Genomic DNA, 17,686 nt, shown 5'->3' with positions numbered 1-17,686 from the left:
TCTATTAGACTTGCAGTGCAGGCTTCCCTAAGAACTGAAAACTCAGGATCCTATGTAATCACAAAAGTTTCCCAATCTATACCTGTGGGAACCTGAACTCCTGGAGGCTGATTTACTGTGATCAGGCTGGTTAGCATACCTGGGGAGCACTATTTTGTTGCAGCGGGGATTACTGCAACAAGCATATTTCAAACCAGGAGTCCTGTGGAAACGAAGTATATATGGACAGATTCGTGGTAGATGTTTCAGAGCTGTTTATTTCTCCAGCTGCATGGCTGAGGCTCCGCTCAGGAACCCCGCAGTCATGGGACCCGCGGGTCCTTGGCCACCCCGGGGAACACAAAACATCCAATGGGAAATGAGGCTGACCAGGGGCAGGGAAACCCCGTGTCTCCCCCCCAGGGCCCATCTCCCAGGGCTCCATGGCAGGGGGAGGGACCCCAACACTATTTCACTTGAAAACACACAAAGAAGGTGATGGCACGGCATAAAGACTGTTTGAGGCTGAAGATATCTTTGGGGTTTGGGTCCTTTGTCACTGGCACTACTGCCAGCTTCTTATGCTTCTGGTGGCTTCCTCTCCCTTCACTGTTGCAATCCTGGGTTAAACACCAGTATAGGGATGAACTGCAGCTTTCGTATTAGCTACATGCATATTCAGGCTGTCAGATTTTCTAAGATGACTGTATAGTGAATGGCATTACAGAGGTAACTGTCCTTATATTTTCTACTGTTTTTCTGGATCCTTCATTTTTGATACCTATTGCACTATGGATGTTGTTTTTCATTTACAGTAGGCCATATTCTTTAATAGATACCTAAGGGTGTATTTCATGGTTACTGCCACAGTGATTGCTGTATATTCTCCTTGTTTCTAAAATAAATACTGTACACAAGTCCCATTTTAGAAAAACCATTCTCTCGGCTCCCAAACACCATTTAGACCAGTTAAACCTTCCACCACTGCTTTGATCAAGGTCTTGCTTAATTTTGAATCAATTTTTTCCAGCTGATACCTGAAATACCAGTACTGGGGGTAACCAGATACTCAAACTGCTTGTGAACCCTAATCAATAAAATGTTCAAGGAGGAGACTGGCAGCAGTATCTAGGTTTTCAGCTCCATTTTTTTCATGGTCAGCAAGCAGCATAGACACAGTGCTGATTTGAGTTGATGCTGATCTCTCTTAGTCCAACTTGTATCTCCATATTGCTCAGTCTCTCTGAAGCAGCTGAGTGTGTCTGCACTACTGTTTTCCTAAGACCTTGTGAAGGCATTGGCTTTATACTTCATAAAAATGCCCACAGTGTTCAGCTGGCCTCCTTTTGTCAGTTTAGGAGCCAAGTGGAGGGGAAGCAGAGTGAGGAAGAGAAGAACTCCCTTAGTGTCCGAGCAGTCGAGTGAAAGGGGTGTGTGTTACTTGCAACTGCCACCAACAATAGGGTACTGTTGGTGTTACCAGAGTCTGTGATATTTTCAGAGACCTGAAAATGACATTTTATTTTGGCATAGAAGCAGAAATTTGTCCTTTGAATTGCTTGTACTTTCCCACATTGCAAATATTGCTGATACAAAGAGGGAATGATCAGCTTCTCGTGGGATTTGCAACCATTTACAGAGAATCCACATAAATTTGCTTGTGAGATTTCCAGAATTGGTGGTGCCCTGCATGCAGCTGTGGGAAAGATGGGGTGGGCTTGAACTGTACATGGGAGAATGGCATCAAAAGCCCTGCCTGTGCAGTAGCCTTAGGCTGTTTTATAACCCAGTTAGAGCACTGCTTTAGATGATTGTAATATGTGTCAGTACCTGTCATGGCTTGATCTCACACAGTGAAGATTTTGAGCTATTTTAACCCTGATCACAATTCTGAGCAGTTACTGCATTCTATAGCATTACTTCCATGTGCATAAGCATTCAACTTTACATCTGTATAGGTGGCATAGCAAATTGTTTACCCTGATTCCTGATTGAGATGATCTCACATGTATAGTGTTTCAAATGCTCTTTTTGTAATCGAGTCTTCTTCCCCTCCATGCCCACATGGAATACGGTGTTGAGTATGTAACAGGTAAACCATTGCCAAATTGCATTTTTCAGCTGGAACTGGCTGACAACACTCATTTTTCAGAACTGTAAGCTGTACCTCTCAGTCACAAAATAATCTTCACATGCATGTAAGAGCATAGGAATGGTTCAGACAGAGTCTGTCTAGCACAGTACCCTGCCCTAGCAGTGTCCATGTCTGGACATGTAAGGAAGGAAAAATTGGGCAAAATTTTGTCAGTTTCTAATACACCTTCTATGATGAAGGCATCAAAGCTTTACACAATATTTATTCAAGGTGTGAATGAATGATGGATTTAAACAATGACATAAAGGTTTTCCTGCTCTGTTTGGTTATCCTTTCCTAGTGTTTGCAAATATTCTAGTTGGTTTTTGAACACTGAGTTGGTGCTTTCACAGTGCTATCTAGCCTAAACCTTTCTGCAGAATCCTTCTGCAGAATCCTTCTGCAGAATCCATCAGCCCATTTAATATGTAACCACCCGTTTTACATGTGATACCAGATCTGTTTTTCCACATGGTTTTCCCCATGACTTCACATTTACCGACATAGAATTCCACCTACCATTTTACTGCTCAGTCACTTAGGATGCTGCTCTTTCCTACACTACCTTGAATGACTTAATATCATCCACAGGCTTCACCATGGCACTCTTTGCCAGGCTGTTTACAAAACATCTTGCACTGCACACACATGGCCAAATTTGTGCTGGTTCTGAGACTGTTAGACTCCTTGAACTGAGGAGGTTGCTCAAACCTATCCAATAGCTGGAAGAACTTTACCTGTAGGGAGGGAGTGTCCTCTAATTACTTGTTCGCTGTGAACTAAACCAGCAGATCTGCACTGCACTGTTCTTGATATGGAAGATTTAGAGGCTCTAAGAAAAAGATAGGTTAGATACCTTTTCCTGGATAGGCTGCACATCAGGAATCTTATCTTTAAGCTTCAGCATTCAGATGCTCTTAAAATATCTTAGGCTGAGACCTCTGGACTGTCGAGAAGTTTTTTAGTGGAGTTTTTTAGTATATCAGTATGATGTGTGTAGCACTGGCTTGACAGTTTTTGTTGTGAAGTTCCTTTTCATATTTGTGTGTCTTTGGTTTTCATCATCCCTTTATGAAATTTTGAACCAACAGAAATTTTCACAGAAACCTAAATGGCCACGATGGAAAAATCTACAACTTCCTGCCCTGAGCAGCAGTGCTGAAGAGTTGTGTATGATTCATACTGGACATGGTCCCAAATTCATCAAAAATATTACTGGAATTGCAAAAGTGGCAAGTCATTGTGGGGGCCTGGACCCTGCCAAATGCTGAACTGAGGAAGCTGCAGCTCAGCTAGCGTTGAGTCAGCTCGACTTTGCTGTCATCAGCAGAGCATTCCCATTTTACACCAGCTGACAGCCCCATCACAGCTATCAGTTTGCAGACCCAAATGCGATGGGATTAGAAGCAATCACCGTAAATTACTGCTTTGTGCAGAACAATCGAGGGGCTCAGCAACGGATGTGCATAGGTGGCATGGAAAGAATTAGGCAGCAGAGACAAAAAAGTAAAAATGATGGAAAAACAATGATCATATCAAATTATCAAGATAATATATCTTACTGAGGTTTACTTTCCTTTGTTGAACAGTAGTTGGTTTTACAAAAATGTTGTCTGGCATGCAGGAATATTCACCATCTCGTTAGCTGATTTGATTCTTTGCAGGGAGAGATTATTCCGTCTGCCTTGTTTGAATTCATTTTCTATTCAGTATGGAAACAGTCACCCTAGATCTGGGTTAATCCATCTTCTGGTGGACATCGTGAAATCTGAATGAACCGAAAAAAGAACAAATTGCAGCGGGTATGTAACAAGCCCCTCTTCTTTCTGTTAAACCTCTGTTAATAACGTGTGAAGGAGTGACAACAAAGAGCTTCTGTCCTCTTTATAAAAGACCCTTAAGGGCAGAGGCAGGCTGTAAGAAACTATTCTTTTGCTAATGATAGCTGAATTACTGAGAATGCTCAGTGTTAAAACCCCACGAAAAGGATCTTGTACATGGAAAGGAAGTATTTCCTTGGATGACTTGCTAATGACTGTCAAACATTTGCAGCCATCACACAAAAGGAAGCATTGTGAAGACAAGGCACCAAGCAACCTACTGCTACCCCTGTGGTTACATTTGCCAGTAGCTGTGAGCTGTAAGCACTCGAGTAGTCCCACAAATTAAAAATTTACTCCTGATTCTGAATTTTCTTTACTTCACTCTTCCTACTTGTTTCTTTTCTTTTTTCTTTTTTTTTTTTAGCCTCAAGGGTGGCTTGCTTGATTTTACTAGAAAGGTCTTTGAGCCTTTCAACCACATACAACTCTTTCTGAGTTATAGAAAAGACTTTTTCATACCAAGTTTTTCACTTGTTCAATATCATTAGGTTTCTCTCCTCAGCTCAAAACATACTCATTAATATATGTGCTATGTGTAAAACTTAGTGACTTGAAGAATATTCTTGCTCATAGCTATACATCTTGTATGTGACTTAAAGGTTAACTTTTCCTGTGTTTTAACATGTAGTCCAGTGTCTAGCTTACAAGGGGCAATTTAGTCCTAATCACATATTTTTTGTACTTTCAGAAAATCCACCAAAAAGGTGATCTCCCTGTATTCAATTTTAACTAGTATTTTGTGGTTTGGGTTTTTTCCCTCAAATACAAGGCAGAAAAACAACAAAAGGATTCACGGTTCAATAATTGCATTATGTATAACAAAGGAACATCATCACAATGTCCACAACCAAACTCTCATAATTGTAATTTTTTATAGCAGTCATATTTTGGCAATAGCACAGAGAATTAACAGCTAATTTGTGAGGAGGAAAGATCACTCATGCAGCTCATGCTGCATGCTAGACTCAGACAGGTGTTACACACTTCTTTTCAGCACTGGGATAGCATCAAGGGACAGATTTTTGGTGTGGAACTCCTATAACAACAAAATACTTAGAAATGAGGCAATATTTCTTATGATGGTTTAAATACTGAAAGCTATGCGTACATTAAGTTTTCTTTTTGTTCAGTTGCTTTTTTACCCTTAGTATAACTTTATTAGTAAAGCTCTGTGGGCAAAATTTTGGGCATGGATATGGTCTATGATGGAAAATTTTTCTGTCAGTTTGATGTCTCAGCTGAGCTGGGGGAAAAAAATCCCACACCCTAAATGCATTTATCTGTCCACACAATATGGAGCTCTAATCTTGGCTTAGCAAGCATCATTAAAGCAGGCGTGGTGGAGACACTGTGGAAAAACACCTTCAGTATTTTGTTTTGCTGAAATAGCTCTGCTAGCAGAGCAAATTCACAGAACCTCTTCAGTGGAGAGAAACAGGTTAATAGTACAGCTAATTATGAAGCATTCACTGCAGGAAAAGTGAATATAGACTATATTACTATTCAAGGATATGTGCCTTGAAAAGCAACATGCCTAAAAGCACTAAAGAATTTCAGTGAACAAATTATCTATGTGCTCCTGACATCCTCCTGTGATTAAAAGGGTAAATGCAAGCCTTGAATGTATGGACTGCAAATTGTTAGAGAGGATTTGCATCAAATACTAAAGAAATGATGGAGTTCTACCAGAGCTGGAATAATACATTTAGTAATAAGGATAATTAATGATAGCAATAACCTAACAAGATGTGTGATGATATCTCTGTAATTCAAAATATGTATATAAAACCAGTTGTTTTTAGCTAAAATATGTATTTGAGTTTAAGGAAAAAATTACTTTTCGAAACCAGCATGTTATGCTCCTTGCATCTAGCCTTAGAAATGGAACTGAACACCATCACAGTAGAGGTGGATTACCTACTTTCCAGGCTTAAAGGGTACCTCTCACAGGTTTAAAAAAGTCCCCTGTAAGGGGTGAGATATCTGCCTTAATTATAGATGCCTAAACATGAGATATCTGAGTTATCTGCTCAACCAGTATGATCAACAGCAAGAAATAAGCATCAGAAGAATGCTGTTCATCTCAGCTGAAAACATATATGTAAGACAGATCAGATAAATTGCCCTCTGCAGATGACGTTTTTGTACTGTGAAGAGCGAACTTGAAGGAGTAGCTTCCAATATTTAGGCAAGTTTATTAATGCAGATGAATCCCTTCAGAGGTGTAGATTTGGCAAAGCAAAGGGTTTCAAGATTTTTTTCTTTAGCTTTTCTTAAAGTATACAAGATATGCTACTCCCAATAGAAAAGACACAAAGAAGTATTTTTTCACAGTAAATTGCACGGATTGCTATCATTCACCTCCCATTGCAGCAATATCTACATCACGAACCCACATTCATAATTTTCTGTCTGTGAATGACACAAAGGACAGAGACACTGAGGATTAAAGGCTTGATTTAAATCCCATTAAAATGGGAGAGACTTGCATTGACTTTAATGGGATGTAGATTGAATGCAGAGGAGGCTGAATGTTGAACTGCTGTCAGGCTTGAAGTACGGGGGGTATTAAAGGGCAAACTAATAATGTTTCTGTTAAATGTTAAGTACCCATTCTTCAGAGAGACTTGCCAAACTGGTCATTCAGTCTCTTTCAGGATGACTCAAGTGACTCAGTAAGCAATAAACAAAATTATTAAGGTAATTGCTACTTGTCTTCATGTCTTCCAATCTTTGTTACATTCCAATAAAGTAAGATAGTGTTTACTAGGATGTGTTTACTAGATACTATTAACAATTTATTTCATATGATAGTTTTTACCATCTGATACTGTCAAGGAATCTGTCTTCTATTGATGCATTATTTGATCCATTTACAGGCCAATGAGGACATGTAGGGCTACATTAAGGCTACCAGTTTTGGTACCTGTGACTCCTGTGGACTGCAAGCCCTTATATATCTGGAAAGTCCTTAGATACCTGCGCAAAATAACAATAAAGCCTTCTGCAGTTTATAGGTGCCTATGCTCCACTGAGCACATGGACAACACTTGGTTCACTTCTCCATGTGAACAGAGGCAGGACATGGAGCTCATGAAATAGGAAATGGGAGCTTTGTTTTTTGAGTCCTTCTTTTTATAAGGAGCTTTGAATCCTGAGCTGCTATTTTATATAACCTCTGCCAAAATAAAGATGCAGGGATGGTCCTCATTTTCTGTTAAAGATGAATCTCCACGCAGGGATGAAGGGACGAGGCAATGGGCACAAACTCAAACATCAGGAAACACTATTCTTATTGTGAGAAAGACTGAGCACTGGAACAGGTTTCTCACAGAGGGGCAACCAGCTGTAGATGGTCTTGCTTGAGCAGGGGTGGTGGACCAGATGACTTCCAGGGTCCCTTCCAACCTCAACCATTCTGTGATTCTGTGATGAATGGCAGTGTCTGTGAGGTAATGGGGGTGTCAACCAGGTCCCTGCTTCTGAATTCTTGTGAGAAGAGAAATTTGTGGACAGGCATCCTGGCTTCAGCTCAGTTCTGATAGGACTGCTCAACCACTTTTTATTAATAAAGGGATTGCACCAGGGCTTGATGCAAGCACCACAACACAAACTTGTCTGGGGAGCACTTGTATCCCTGATCTAGGGAATGTCCTAGGAATGTGGGTATTCCTTGTGTCCTGGGTATGGGGTGGGGTATCCACAACTTCGAGCAAGCTGTTTCAGTGCCTCATCACCCTCAGAGTAAACCCAATAGCTAATCTCAATCTACCTTCTTTCAGTTTGAAATGTGAAAGTAAAGATGAGACATGCTGCAAATGGGACATATTCTCAGTGAACCTCCTGTGCAGCTGATCTCTAGTCATGCTGCAAACAAATCCAGGTTATGTAGACAGGAGATCAGGATATTATTCAGGATTTCCACACTGATATTAGATGAATATTCTAAATTCTCTTAAAACTACCATAATTAAGTTTCCAGGCAGAAAATGAAGCCGTGTGGAAGCAACATGGCCATTGATAACTATGCGTATTTTCAGGAATTCTGAGGAACAGTAAAGATCCTGTAGAATTCTCCATTGGCTGCCTGGACCAGGCAAAAGATGTGTGGAAAGTATAGCCTGGGAAGTAATGGTCCTCTGCCGTGGAGTAGGAATGTTTCCTGCTTGCCTGTGGTCTGCTCTCTTGGTGAAAGACCAGATGCCAACACAGATAGAGCATTGCTGGTTTTACCAGCACGGTGATAAGAGTGTAGTTTCCCTTGGTTGCTGAGGCTGGATTTTCCCAGAGGTTTTGTGTGATGTTCTGCAGAAATGTGCACAGATATGGATGGATTACATTTGGAATTCGGGACTGGAAACACCCATTATATCATGTTCTCAAATTAAGTTAATTAATCTATTTAAAAGAGCTCAAAGAACCTGTATACCAAGAGGTCATAATGTTCTCCACTGTTCTTGTAAAAATTTAAAACATTATATAAATTTATTAAAAGAAAAAGATCCCATGCAATTCTAGGTTTGAAATTTAAGACATGTTTTATTGTTTGGTTTGCTTTAGAGATAATACATGGTACTGGAAATTAAACTGAATTTAAACATTTCTGTAGATGCCCAAAATATTACACACACAACCTCCCCCTTGACACGTTTTAGAAAACATTCTAAGTGCAGAAGAAAAAAAATTACATAAGTACATTGACAGAAATCCCAGATTTGCAAAGCAATCTATCACATGACATTCAGGTAGACTGTTTTATTTACAGTTTGTTTTAAGAAAAGTAAAAGGTTTTTTCCATCCTCAGTTTTAGGTTTGTGTGTATCTCTGCCAATGTTAACCTTGTTGTATCTTTGCTATCTATGCCACCCTAAAAACCTGAATGTAGAACTAATTCCTAGCCTGTCTCACAAGTTGCAGCTTAATGAGTTTCTTCTCTTTTCATATATAACAAGAAATACAAATAGCAATCCAAAATAATTTTTGTGAATTAAATACTTCTGCTGACTTGCAGTGACCTTACCATCCTTGTTCTAAATAGAGAATTGAACAGATCCTATTTAGTCTCAGACAGCAAATCCAGCTTTTTTGTGATGAATTTTGAAATGTGTTTGTGAGGCATTCTTTCTGGTGAAGAAAGACAGATTTCATTTGGAGTTTTTTTCTTTACATTCAGGGCTTTGCATAATTTCGTAAGAAAGGAAAATCATGAATGCACTCAGTGCTCATGCTAGCTGGTTACTATTTCATGTCAAATGCAGACATTGGAGTAGGAATGAGAAGCCCACATTCGTGAGTGAGTGCCCTAATTGCTGGAGAGGAGTAATCAGCTTTCTGCTCCTTTCCAGACTAATCAATCTTGGCCTCACTTTTGATTTATGTATAGTAGAACAGATGAGCATCAGGGATGGATAAGCTTTGCTTCTTGACATAAACAGCCTGCAGCCTGATGTCTGGTACACATTTTGGAGGCAAGAAAAGGTAAACTTTTTTTTTTTTTGGAATAGTAAATACCATTTTTTTGCATAGCAAATACCCTTGTTCTGCATTTTAGAAGGAAGGTGGTCATGATCGGTGTATTCTTCATGGAGTTTATGCCTTAGAAGTGTGTTTTGTGTGCACAGAGTGTACCTGCCAGACTGGGTTTCTTGGAAAACAAGCATAATTTAAAATCCCAATTATGTATAAACATGAAATATATGCTGAGCTGCTCAGCTGTGCCAAAATTGTAGCCATCTGTAGCTTAGATGCAGACTGTCATAGGAGGTTGACATCACAGGTGCAGATGTGAGACAGTATCCAAAATTTCACTGCCCATGTAGAGTTGTTAGTTGGGTCAATAACTACAGGGGGGAGGGTGGCTGGGGAGGGGATCTGTGGGAGATGACCCAGAGTCCTCAGGGAGGTGTCTCACCATGGATTATACTGAGTGCATCAGCTATGGCACACAAGAGGACACTGGGGAGAGCAGGCAGGACATCTCCAGCTGTTCCAGTCACTGGTGTTTAGGGAACTGAAAGCCTCCACTCAGGCCTTAGCAAGGCTGATACCATTAATCTGCTCTTTGGTTCCTGGTTCCTAGCATACCTCAATGTACCACGTTATGCTATGGATACAAAACCATGGATCTAGGTTTCGCTCTTAGTCTTTGGTCTTGTAAGATATTTTCACAGCTTCTTAAAACAAATGGCTTAAACCCCCCTGATCTTAATCCAATTTTTCCTGTGTCTAAAATGAGTTATGTTCTGAAGACTTCCTGCAACAATACACAGGCCTAGTCTGACTTGTTCTTCCTCTTTCAATTTTTCTTTTAAGTATCCTAAATGATGGTTGTCACTAGAACCAGGAATCCAGACACATTGACATCAAAAACAATTGTAGTATGTATGTGGCAACAAGGGTGGGGGGGAAGAGTGGAAGGAAGAGGAGCACTTTGAAGATGTCATGATAACTCAGGCATGTTTAGATTCAGTAAGTAGGTGTGCCTTTTTCTGTATCCTGCTCATCTGCAGAGTAGGATGTTTGAAGAGAGGGAAAAATGAAATGTTATTTCCAGTAAAGGGGAGGAGACTTAACAATGGCAAAATCATTATGAAAAAAAAAACGGTGGAGGGAACATTAGAATTTTTAGCCAGAAAATAACTGGGAAGAAAAGTGTGTGTATTTGAAATAAAGATGAAAATTGCTGCCTTTTTTGTTTTCCAAAACACTGATGTTTATAATTTATTTGTGACTGAATTTTATAAAACTGTTGCAGTAAATACAAGGCTGGAACTGAATAATATTTTCACCTATTTTTTTTGTTATTTGCCAGCAAAATAATTGAAATTACATGCAAATTCAACCTATATTTGCAACTAACAAAATTTGCTTGTTTATTTGGAAACAGATAGATGGACTCTGTACATCTCTTAGTACTTTGGCGGAGGTATCTCACAGGACCCATGTGCTGAGGTGGCCTCCGGTGTATCCCACAACCAGGGGACCAGTCATTAAGCCTCCCTCAAATTTTACCTGCCGTGCCTCATGGTCTTGACAAACTGAGAGCCATGATGGAGGTGCACCAGCAAAGGTTTAGTGAAGACTCTACATCATGTCTGCTAAGAGTATGGGAGAAACCGTTCCCCAAGTGGCTATCAATCACAAAACTGGCAGCTGTGATCAATAGGACACACCACTCAGTGAAGCATTTTTAGCAACAGGGCAATGGCACATTAAAGGCTAGGAGCTGTGATTTTGCACAATGACAAGACCCATGTGTAACTGCAGAGAGTTTCTTCCAGCTCTACTATTCTTCAACCTTTCCAAGCCTGCTGGCAAGGTGAGGACAACCAGAAATCACCAAAAGCACTGCTGGAGTGCTTGTACTCTTCGCTCCAGGAGTACGGATATCCAGTAGGAGTGCAAGGAGGGGATACAACTAGTTCAAGAGCAGTTAGTAACTACAAGAGTAGTTTATATTTTGCAGAGGTTTTCAGGGCTTTATCCATTAAAAAAAATTTAAAAAGTACTTCTGCTTTTTTTTCCCCCTGAAAGTTAAGGATTTATCCCATAATCCAGATCATTAAGCTGCAACTTCAACATAATACCCTTGTCTGAGATGATCTTGACTTTTGCCACTCATTTGGCTGAAAACCCATGTTTGGAATATTATCAGAACTTACCAGAACTTTTCATTCTCACATGTGAAGAACTGAAGTATTTAAGAGACAATGAAACAGTGTTAATAAAAGATATTGAGAGAAAGTATCAAAATACCCCAGATATCTAGAGGTATATAAAGTATTTAAAATATCAACATGAATTTAAAATTATTTTTTCAACAATTGCACATATATATATATATATATACATGAATATAAAGTTGTGTGCCGGAGATAGGGGTTCTGCCACATAACTTGAAAAACATTCACTTTGATATGTGCCAGATCAACCTTTCCTAATTTTGCTCTAAGTATTGCCCATTTGAGCCTGGTTTGAAGACAGATTCACCAAGTTTCAGTGGTCTGTTTCCCTCCAGCTGTTTGTTACCCCCTCAATGCTATTTACAACCCTATATCCAGCCCTAAAGCAATTTGTGAGTACTTCTTAACTAATTTCAGGAAAAATTGATCGGATTCATTTCTTTAGTTTAAGCAGTTTACCTGGTTTGCTTTGTCTGAAGTGGATTAGGAAACCCTAATATAAACTGTTCTTCTAGCAGAATTGTAGAAATGCTGAAACCTTTGGCAGTGGCTTCCGCAGCAAGACTTCACTCAAAGGAGCAGGGCAGGGCAGTGATCTCCAGGGACAACTCCTCAAAGCACAAGAGGACCATCCGGATGTGCAGGAAACAGCAGGTGTGGCAGGCAGCCAACTTGGCTGAACAGGGAACTCATTGCTTAGCTCAAACACAAAATGGTAATACACAGAAAATGGAAGTGGGGATCACCTAAGGAGTATGGAAATTGTAGTTTGAGCTTGAAGGGGTGAAGTCATGAAAACCCAAATCTGGCTGGAGTTTAAACTGATGAGTGATAGGAAAGGCAACGAGAGGGACTTCTATAAGTACATTGAGAGAAAAAGGAAAACCAACAAAAATACTGATCTGCGGCTGAATAGGACAGATGACTTAACGGTGAAGTCTGAGTGACTTGGTTCTTACTGGCAAGGTCTGCTTTCCAGCTTCCCAAATCTCTGTGGCAGAGTCTGGGGTGAGAGAAATGTTACCTGTAGTAGGGTGTGTTGGAATTAGAGACCACTTAAACAAATCGGACATATGCATTCTGTCCAGCCCCATGGACAGAATGCATCAAAGATTGCTGAGGGAGCTGGTGTGTGGCATTGGGATGCTCTTCAGCATGGTCTTTGAAAAGTGGTAGAGAGTGCAGGAGGTTCCTGGAGACGTGACAAAGACAAATGCCATGTACACCTCCAGAAAGTGCAAGGAAGAGGATCTGGGAGACTACAGACCAGTCAATCTCACTTCAATCTGTGGGGAAGTTATAGAGCAAATCCTCTTGGAAACCTTTTCCAGGTATGTGGAGGAAAAGAATGTGATTTATCAAGGGTAAATCATGCCTAGCCGAGTCTGATTGCCTTCTATAATAAAATGACTGGGTGTGTGGACAAAAGGAAAGCAGTGGGTGTCCACAAATCCCGAAAAAAAGTGGAAGGGATCACTGGAAGTACTGGCATGTAGACAAGAGGCTTATAAAAAGACAAAAGAAAATGTATTACATAACTTTTCTAAAACATATTGCTTTTTATTTTTTAAATACATGAAATTATTTGACAGATTTAATCTACGAGAAAACATGAAGGGTTTTAGTTTGCTAAATTTATTATTTAGTGATGAGTAAGTGCCTATGTTTCAGTTTATTCTTCATTTTCTTATCAGCTGATTGCTAAATCATCGTAGTGGACAGTAACAGGTTACACTGGAGGTATTCTGTTCTAAGGATCTCAGAGTTTCTGTATAGGCACATCGTTTTTTTAAAGTAAAACATTTCAGGTTTAACAAAAGCTGCTGTTTTAGGTTAGGGGAGTATATTTCCACCTGGCCTCTGCTCTGCCATGAAGCTGATGCTGAGAAAGCACGTTGGCATGGAAGGCTAACGGGAAGAACACCAGAGCCACACATCAAAAGAACAACTGGGATTTGTAACCGTTGAATTCATGTTTGCAGAGGTGCTACAGGAAGTGTTTGTGCTGGCAGCCTAGATGTGTGGAGCCAAGAAAAAGAATGGAATGATACTCTGCCCTTTCCTGGGATCAGACAACAGAGTAAGTTGTAGCCTTCATATTTGTGTCCAAAGATGCACACTAAAGTTTCTACTCACCACAGCCAGAGAAAAAGCAAACCAAATACTGTATGAGGGATTTTTCTTTTTATTTTGTTGCTTCCTCTCATTGCCTCAAAGTAGGCAATAAATGTAAAAAAATATAAAACACATTTTAAGCGTGCACAAATAATACATATTATTAAAAAGACTACCAAGGACTGCAACTAACTTTAAATAGATTTTTTTTTCATATCTGATGCTGGTCTTTGGTATGCTGCTATGAAGATATAGCTGTTGAGTGCTATGTGAGTTTAACTCTTCAGTGATAGCAAAGCTTTCCTATATGTCTTTTGCCTGCTGACATTAGGGTGGTACTGCTGTCTGGTGATGGGGATGCTTTCACTGCTTTCTGTACAAGGTAATGGTAACTAGATCTTTCTGAGATTGTTTTCTCCCTTTAAACCTGTGCTGGTCCATTGCCAGATAGCTGAAGTGGCAGGATGCCTGATTCATCTGAGAGCAGCAGTGCTGGGGCCCTCCCCCTGACATGTGGTCCTGGGAGAGGGGCCCTGGGGGGAAGCACGGTGTTTCCCTGCCCCTGGTCAGCCTCGTTCCCCACTGGTTGTTTTGTGTTCCCCTGCACGGGCAAGGACCCTCGGGTCCCGTGATTGACCAGTTCCTCGGCAGAGCCCGGCCATGCGGCTGGAGAAATAAACATCTCTGAAACAGCTATCAAGAATTGGTCCATATCTATTTCGTTTCCACGGGCCTCGTTGTCTGATACACACGTTGCTGTTTCCCCACTGTAACATAGCAGCCTTTGCTATTCAGTCTGCATCTCTTATTTGTATGCACAGTACTGATTCTTATCACTCAATGTGATACACATACCAGTTAGAAGAAAAAATATGAAAAGAAATATTAATAACTAGGACTTGCTTCGAAATGTGTTACTAGAAGTTGAAAAAGCTGCACTATCCCAAAGAAAACAGTGTTGTATCTAAGAAAATAAGCAGTTTTGATGTACAAGAAATCAGAGCAGAACAAATAATAAAAAAGAAGACATATTTATGAGTGGTATCAGAGATATATTTATGAGTGGTGTCACTGAACAGCATAGAAGTCAGCAAATAAAAAAAACTAATGGAAAAAGATTATAGAATGGAAGAGTAACCGTCTGGGTTAAAGATAAAGTATTTTCTGAGTAGATCCAAACAAAACCAATACTTACAATAATAAAGGCAGGATGACCCTAATAGAAATGCAATGACTGACATAAAGAAGGCAGAAGCATTCCGTAAGTGCTTCAGTTCCTTGATATGGACTGGGGAGAAAAAAGAATTATGTCTTCCTGTTGGATGATGCTGATCTAATATCCTCCAGTGGTGCTAAGCATAGCTAGCAGGTGCAAGACATCATGTGATTTTAAGTTAGCAGTTCCAGTAACCTTGCAACCAAACCCTTATCAAGATTAATGTTGAGATTAGTGTAAAGAACCTCTGGTTGCTTTTCAAGAAGCCTTGGAATTTCCAGAGAACTGCAGAGAAGTTAACACTGTGCCATTATTTTAGAACAGAAAATGGATAAAAGCCCAGAGCTGAATAATGCAGGTCTGGCAGTCAGAGCAGTGTATTAGGACAAATAATGGATCAGTATACATACACAAATTAAAAATATTAAGATATATTAATATAATTAATTTCAGTCAATAAAATTGAGAGAAATATATCTTGGGAAAGTTACCGAATATTTTGGGTGAAGATCCAAGTTTGGTTGGAGAACTGAGAAACTTCTGGTAGAGTTTTGACTGGGTACTGTGTGAGATTTTCTTTAATACACCACAGAAAAACAGGTCAATGTAGCACACATTATGATGAAGCAAAACTCTTTCTCTCCAAATATAATTGTAAATAAGAGTGTATCTGTGTCTTTTTTGATTAACTGTGTTTTCCATGATGTGCCAGGGGGAGAATTTTTGCTCTATGTCATTGAGCATTTTTACCAATAACTGGCCAAGAAGACATCGCATTCTGTCTGACAAAATTTGGTGATGACACAAGATTACAGGAGTGAAAAATTTCTAAGAAGATAGTGATCAGCAAAAAAGAGTATCCAGGGACACTGTGTAAGCAAGAATAGGAAAAAAAAAGACATTTCTGTACAGCCAAATAGGAGATCTGTCATACAGGAATAGAAACATAAGCCATAAAAACAGGAGAAAGGACTTTGCTATGAAATAGAGATTCTGAAGAGGACGTTATTGAGACCACATGGGAAAAAAAAGGCAAATACTACCCGTAGGTGTATCCACTGGAAAGAAGTGGAAGGTTACAGCCTTGCCACTTTTGGCAGAGAAGCAATTGCTACTGGAATAGAGTGTCCAGTTCTAGTGCTCAGAATTCATGATGGATGTGAATAATTTGGAGAAGGGTCAACGAAAAGCCATGAGAATATTAAGGACCTGGAAAGTCTCCAGCAGTGCAATCTCAGCTTATCAACATGATGACTTAAGGATAACTGGTCACAGTACACAAAACAGGACAAATAGCAAAGAGCTATTCAGTCCAGCAGTCAGAGGTCTGACAATCTCCTCTGTCAAAAAGGTGAAGCTAAAAACTCAAATACAAAGTAAGGCACTTTTTTCTTAACAATCCATTAAGTTAATGGCTATATTCACTTGCTGAAGCAGTGTGGTATCACTGGTAATTTTTTACTCTAGATTGGGTGTGTCTCTAAAGGCAAGTTTACTTATTGTGAAGCAGAAATAACCCTGTGAGACCTGTGCACTCTGTCACTGATGGGATCAGACTGTCTATTTGAGCCCTTCTGCTCTTTTTCTATGCCTGCATGCATATGTGCTCTGAGAGAGCTGGTTATCTGCATGGCATGACCCAGGGATGATGCTACCTTAGATCTGATAAGCAGTACAGCAGTGTTATTCTGGTGATGAGCTCTGGCTAATTAACCGTGTCACGCACAAGGGCCAGTCAATCATCTGTGGTAATGTGACTATGCTGCTTCCCTTTGTGGAGCTGGCTCTATGCAGTCCAGGGTTGTGCAGCTGTTTGATGTATGTACAGTTCAATATAGACCCTAAGAACGTATGTTTTCATGTACTAAAAAAATGGTCACAATAAAGTGCTTCTCTCTTTAATGAAGGTAAAGTCATTACTGTAACCTGTATTGTGGTATTTTAAACTCTTGTATGTATCTGGACACCAGATATAGCTGAGACATTACAGGGTGTCTGCTTCCCTCTGCATATTAGCCACATTATGACACATTATTCCTGGTTTTCTTAGATGTTTTTTGGCTCTGATGTCCCTACATCATTTAACGAGAAACATTGGACAGAGGACTTATTGTGACATTATTCATACTGAGAAGAGGAAATAGATGATGAGGAAATGAATAACTCTTCTGTGAAAAACTGTGAAATGACAAAAATCTAATGGAGACATTTTCACAGTTGTTTGTAACTGTTTATCGTATCAGTCAGTAGGCGAGTCATTGCACCAGAACCTCTCTTTATTTACTCCAGATAAATATTTGCAACACACAAGCAATTATTTGTATTACTGGGTCTCATCCCTGGAATCTTCCGGAGACATTCTCTGATTCCATGATACCTGTGTGGGCGAGGGGTGTATATTATATACTCTGCCTTTAACAAGGGTTTCCTACATTTTGTAGTCACTTGGAACTTTACAACATCTTTCTAAAAAGGCTTCCCTAAACCAACAATGTCAATACACAAATATATGATGAAAACTCAAAATTAATATTATAGCATTCTCGCTACATGCAAGCACAGAAACACTTAAATAATCTGAAAAATAAATAGGAATTACACAAAAAATAGGTGAGAAGGTTGAGGATGGATCCCTTCCCTTCCCTTCCCTTCCCTTCCCTTCCCTTCCCTTCCCTTC

The 17,686-nt window shown here is 39.8% G+C and overlaps 1 long non-coding RNA gene across 1 annotated transcript in view; it reads left to right on the top strand.

Moving 5' to 3' along the window:
• Positions 1-415: 415 nt before the first annotated feature.
• The window catches only part of LOC121665446, a 22,351-nt gene continuing 5,080 nt past the window's right edge, over positions 416-17,686 (top strand). The window contains exon 1 of the long non-coding RNA XR_006016359.1: positions 416-13,758. This is a non-coding gene — a long non-coding RNA (uncharacterized LOC121665446). The remainder of the gene's footprint in view (positions 13,759-17,686) is intronic.

This window comes from Corvus kubaryi, unplaced genomic scaffold, assembly GCF_017639235.1.
Source record: "Corvus kubaryi isolate FWS band 111438036 unplaced genomic scaffold, C.kubaryi_AGA036_p1.0 37328, whole genome shotgun sequence".
Taxonomy (NCBI): Eukaryota; Metazoa; Chordata; class Aves; order Passeriformes; family Corvidae; genus Corvus; species Corvus kubaryi.
This window is presented reverse-complemented; position numbering and strand designations above follow the sequence as displayed.